Here is a 5,450-nt window from a genome sequence, read left to right as displayed (position 1 = left end):
TCCCTTTTAGTTTTTTTGCTGTGTTCGGGTCGTTTCGGGGTCTACTGTTAGGAGTATAAAGCTTTCCTCTTATATTCGCAATATCCAGATTGCAATCTTAGTTTCTTGCTTGTTCTTCGTTTGCTCGCAGGAAACAGACCTTCGATGTCAGGTTGATCGTGCTCCGGCGTGGTCAATAACCCTTGGAAGTTGGTTTAGCGATTGCTAAGGCGTGACGTCTCGCACGTTCGTAGTCGGATCGTCAAGGTCGACTCCCACAGAAAACGATAGCCTCCATCTCATCGAAACATCGGGACACCTTTGCCTCTATCAAGTGGTAGTAGAATAAGGTCTTAAGGGGTGTTTGCCTACAAGATATTAGACGAAAATTATAAATCAATTGGAAACTCTTCGATGTAACTCATCGGGAAAAAAACTTGCTAAATCATAGTTCGATACATTGCCAATTTATTCTGTTACACCAAAAAGACAATCTTCCTTGGAGCTCAAATCTTTCTATGGTGGTGTCCACCAAGGCACAAGTGGATATATCTTAATGGCTGCCCCAGCGGTGGAAGAGTCTGATGATCATTAACAGGTATAACAGACGCATTGTTCATCATGGCACATACCACCCATGTACTTTGGTGCCTCAAATTTTTTACAAGCACTTCGACAATTGTCGTTGTCATCATTTGTCTCGCACCTACTATGATAGTAAGGATTAAGCTTGTACATGCACTGCGGGCCAGCTTCAGCAGTACCTGATGTAAATTTCAAAACCATCCCATTAGAACTATATATAGAGTAAAACTATTCATAAAACCGCAAAACCATGGATAATTAAATTACCAAGGCAGATGAAGAATGCTAACACCGATAGAGACAAGACTAATGCCATCTTGCAGGCCATTGTGAAAGCTTGGATTGAATAACTTAAGGTGTGGTAAGCCAAAAGGTCTGCAGCCTTGTCTATTTATAGTGCCTGGGATGAACTTTCTATCATTAAATTTCGTCAGTCATTAACTGATATCCCCCCATTCGTAATTGACACACATTTATCTAGATACGCATGTATCTAGACGCGTTTTAGTGTGTAGATATATGCATATCTAACAAATTTGCGTCAATTACTTTGGAAAGGAGAAATAATTATTTACAATAGTAATTAGTATATTTGATATTTCTTAGGAAATATATACATGACGTCAAAATCCTTCATATGGAAGGATCGCCCATTAATTCAGCAACTTAATATCTCATACTATAGTCGTCCATAAGATTGATTTATGCAACGATTGCAATCCATGTATGCATACACAATCGAGAGCAGTAATGGTGGTAGATATGTTTTCTAGTCTAATAGTAATTAATAAATGCCAATACTGACTTTATATCTTCGCACCGGGGACATTAAAACCAATTGACCATAAAATATTTCCTCCCATTCCGAATTAATTGACGCAGATTTAGACAATATTTTGTCTAAATCTATCTAGATTCAGTGAATCTGCGTGAATTAATTTGGACCAGAGGATCGAAATTATCAAAACTTGTGTCAATATCTACACACTTAGGGCTCCTTTGATTCAAAGAAATTTTATAGGATTTCTAGAGGATTGAAATCCTTGGGATATATTCCTATGTTGGTCCTTTGATTTATAGGATTGAATCCCATAGGAATTTTTCTATGGAATATTTTGTACTACATTTCATAGGATTTAACATCCACTCCAACCTCTTTTTTACAATTCCTTTGTTTTTGCTGTAGCATCAAACACTCATTGCTAATCCTATAGGAATCAAGTGGGCATGCCACTCCAATCCTATACTTTTTCTATTCATACGTTTCAAAATCCTACGAATCAAAATCCTACGAATCTGTGTTCCTCCAAGTTTGTCCATGTTCCTGTCATTTGGATGTTATGTCTGATATATGTATTATTGAACAGATGCGCTAGCCAAGTTTCTCAAAAGTCCAAACTGATGTAAAGGACTAGGTAATGTTTTTTAACACTCCCCATCACGTCTATGTTGTGGACATACATGAAGACCATAGAAGTGGGATCGAATTAGGTCGCAACTATTTTTATATTAATAGTGCATTGGCCAGGATTTGATCCTGAGACCTTGTAGCTCTGATACCATATTGAATAGATGCGCTCGTCAAGTTTCTCAAAAGTCCGAACTGATGAAAAGGACTAGGCAATGTATTTTAACATGTATTAAGAGCCTGTATACACAAACCACCTGCGCCCTCTCATAGCGGTTTGATACCTTTTACCGTCCGATCTACCTCTTCAACGCTCAAGATCATCTTCGATCAACCAAAACGTCGCTCGAACTGATTTCCCGTCCTCAATTCGCGTAAACTAGGCTGTCCCACCATTATAGGGTGGTTACTCCTAATGTGGAGCTTTTTTAGTGGAAACTCCCCAAGTGGAGCTGGGTGTTGCTACTTCTTGAGCTTGCGTTGGTTTTTTCCCTTGAAGAGGAAAGGGTGATGCAGCAAAGTAGATATAAGTATTTCCCTCAGTTAGAGAACCAAGGTATCAATCCAGTAGGAGACAACGCACAAATCACCAATACCTGCACAAACAATCAAACAACTTGCACCCAACGCGATAAAGGGGTGGTTAATCCCTTCACGGTTACTTGAAAAAGTGGGATCTGATAGAGATAGATGAAACTAAACAAACAATAAAGTAAATATTTTTGGGTTTTTGATTTATAGATCAGAAAGTAAAAGATTGCAAAATAGTAGATCAAAAACTTATATGATGGAAAGTGGACCCGGGGGCCATATGTTTCACTAGAGGCTTCTCTCAAGATAGCAAATAATACGGTAGGTGAACAAATTACTATCAAGCAATTGATAGAAAAGGGCAAAGTTATGATGATATCTAAGGCAATGATTATGAAATATAGGCATCATGTATGTGTCAAGTAGACCGAAATGATTCTGCATCTACTACTATTACTCCACACATCGACCGACTCCTGCCTGCATCTAGAGTATTAAGTTCATGAAGAACAGAGTAACGTATTAAGTAAGATGACATGATGTAGAGGAATAAACTCAAGCAGTATGATGTAAACCCCATCTTTTTATCCTTGATGGCAGGAATACAATACATGCCTTGTCGCCCCTACTGTCACTGGGAAAGGACACCGCAAGATCGAACCCAAAGCTAAGCACTTCTCCCATTGCAAGAAAACCCAATCTAGTTGGCCAAACCAAACCGATAGTTCGAAGAGAATTACAAAGATACCAAATCATGCATAAAAGAATTCAGAGAAGATTCAAATAATATTCATAGATAAGCTGATCATAAATCCACAATTCTTTGGATCTCGACAAACACACCGCAAAAGAAGATTACATCGGATAGATCTCCAAGAACATCGAGGAGAACATGGTATTGAGAATCAAAGAAAGAGAAGAAGCCATCTAGCTACTAGGTATGGACCGGAGGTCTGTGGTAAACTACTCACGCTTCATCGGAAGGGCAATAGAGTTGATGTACAAGCCCTCCATGATCCAATCCCCCTCCGGCAGGATGCTGGAAAAGGCTCCTCGATGGGATCTCACAGGAACAGAAGGTTGTGGCGGTGGAAAAGTGTTTTCGTGGATACTTCTTGTGGTTTGGGAATATATGTGAATATATAGGCTGGAGAATTAGGTCAGGAGGTGTTGGAGTAGGCCACAAGGCAGGGGGCGCGCCCTCCCCCCTCGTGGCTGCCTCGTTGCTCTTCCGACTTGATCTCCAAGTCTCTGGGGTGTCTTCTGGTCCAAAAAAAAATCATCGCGAAGGTTTTATTCCATTTGGACTCCGTTTGGTATTCCTTTTCTGCGAAACTCAAAAACAAGGAAAAAAATTAGAAACTAGCACTGGGCTCTAGGTTAATAGGTTAGTCCCAAAAATAATATAAAATAGAATATTAATGCATATAAAACATCCAAAGTAGATAATATAATAGCATGGAACAATAAAAAAATATAGATACATTGGAGACGTATCAATCATCCCCAAGCTTAATTCCTGCTCGTCCTCGAGTAGGTAAATGATAAAAACAGAATTTTGGATGTGGAGTGTTACCTAACATATTTATCCATGTATTTTTTATTGTGGCATGAATGTTTAGATCCATAATATTCAAAACAAAAGTTTAATATTGACATAAAAACAATAATACTTCAAGCATACTAACAAGGCAATTATGTGTTCTCAAAATAACATGGCCAAAGAAAGCTTATCCCTACAAAATCATATAGTCTGGCTATGCTCCATCTTCATCACACAAAATATTCAAAACGTGCACAACCCCGATGACAAGCCAAGCAATTGTTTCAGACTTTTGATGTTCTCAAACTTTTTCAACTTTCACGCAATACATGAACGTGCGCCATGAACATAGCACTATTGGTGGAATAGAATATGGTGGTTGTGGAGAAGACAAAAAGAAGGAGATAGTCTCACATCAACTAGGCATATCAACGGGCTATGGAGATGCCCATCAATAGATATGAATGTGAGTGAGTAGGGATTTCCATGCAACGGATGCATTAGAGCTATAAGTTTATGAAAGCTCAAAAAGAAAATAAGTGGGTGTGCATCCAACTTGCTTGCTCACGAAGACCTAGGGCAATTTGAGGAAGCCCATCATTGTAATATACAAGCCAAGTTCTATAATGAAAAATTCACACTCGTATATGAAAGTGATAACATAGGAGACTCTATATCATGAATATCATGGTGCTACTTTGAAGCACAAGTGTGGAAAGAGGATAGTAACATTGCCCCTTCCCTCTTTTCTCTCATTTTTTTGTTTGGCTTCTTTGGACTCTCTTTTTTTGTTGCCTTCTTTGGCCCTTTTTTTCCTCACATGGGGCAATGCTCTAATAATGAAGATCATCACACTTTTATTTGCTTACAACTCAAGAATTACAAATCGATACTTAGAACAAAATATGACTCTATATAAATGCCTCCGGCGGTGTACCGGGATGTGCAATGAATCAAGAGTGATATGTATGAAAGAATTATGAATGGTGGCTTTGCCACAAATACGATGTCAACTACATGATCATGCAAAGCAATATGATAATGCTGGAACGTGTCATAATAATCGGAACGGTGGAAAGTTGCATGGCAATATATCTAGGAATGGCTATGAAAATGCCATAATAGGTAGGTATGGTGGCTGTTTTGAGGAAGGTATATGGTGGGTGTATGGTACCGGCGAAAGTTGTGCGGTACTAGAGAGGCTAGCAATAAAAGGTGAGAGTGCGTATAATCCATGGACTCAACATTAGTCATAAAGAACTCACATACTTATTGGAAGAATTTATTAGTTATTGAAATGAAGTACTACGCGCATGCTCCTAGGGGGATAGATTGGTAGGAAAAGACCACTGCTCGTCCCCGACCGCCACTCATAAGGAAGACAATCAAAAAATACCTCATACT

The 5,450-nt window shown here is 38.9% G+C and overlaps 1 long non-coding RNA gene across 1 annotated transcript; it reads right to left on the bottom strand.

Annotated features, from left to right (window-relative positions):
- Positions 1-396: 396 nt before the first annotated feature.
- On the bottom strand, positions 397-921 carry LOC120969581 (uncharacterized). Its single transcript, XR_005763907.2, has 2 exons — positions 832-921; positions 397-743 (listed from the first exon to the last, which is right to left on the bottom strand). It is a non-coding gene; the product is annotated as an uncharacterized lncRNA (long non-coding RNA).
- Positions 922-5,450: the final 4,529 nt, after the last annotated feature.

Source organism: Aegilops tauschii, chromosome 7 (assembly GCF_002575655.3).
Source record: "Aegilops tauschii subsp. strangulata cultivar AL8/78 chromosome 7, Aet v6.0, whole genome shotgun sequence".
Classification (NCBI taxonomy): Eukaryota; Viridiplantae; Streptophyta; class Magnoliopsida; order Poales; family Poaceae; genus Aegilops; species Aegilops tauschii.
The sequence above is the reverse complement of the archived record's forward strand: the minus strand, read 5'-3'. Positions and strand labels throughout refer to the sequence as shown.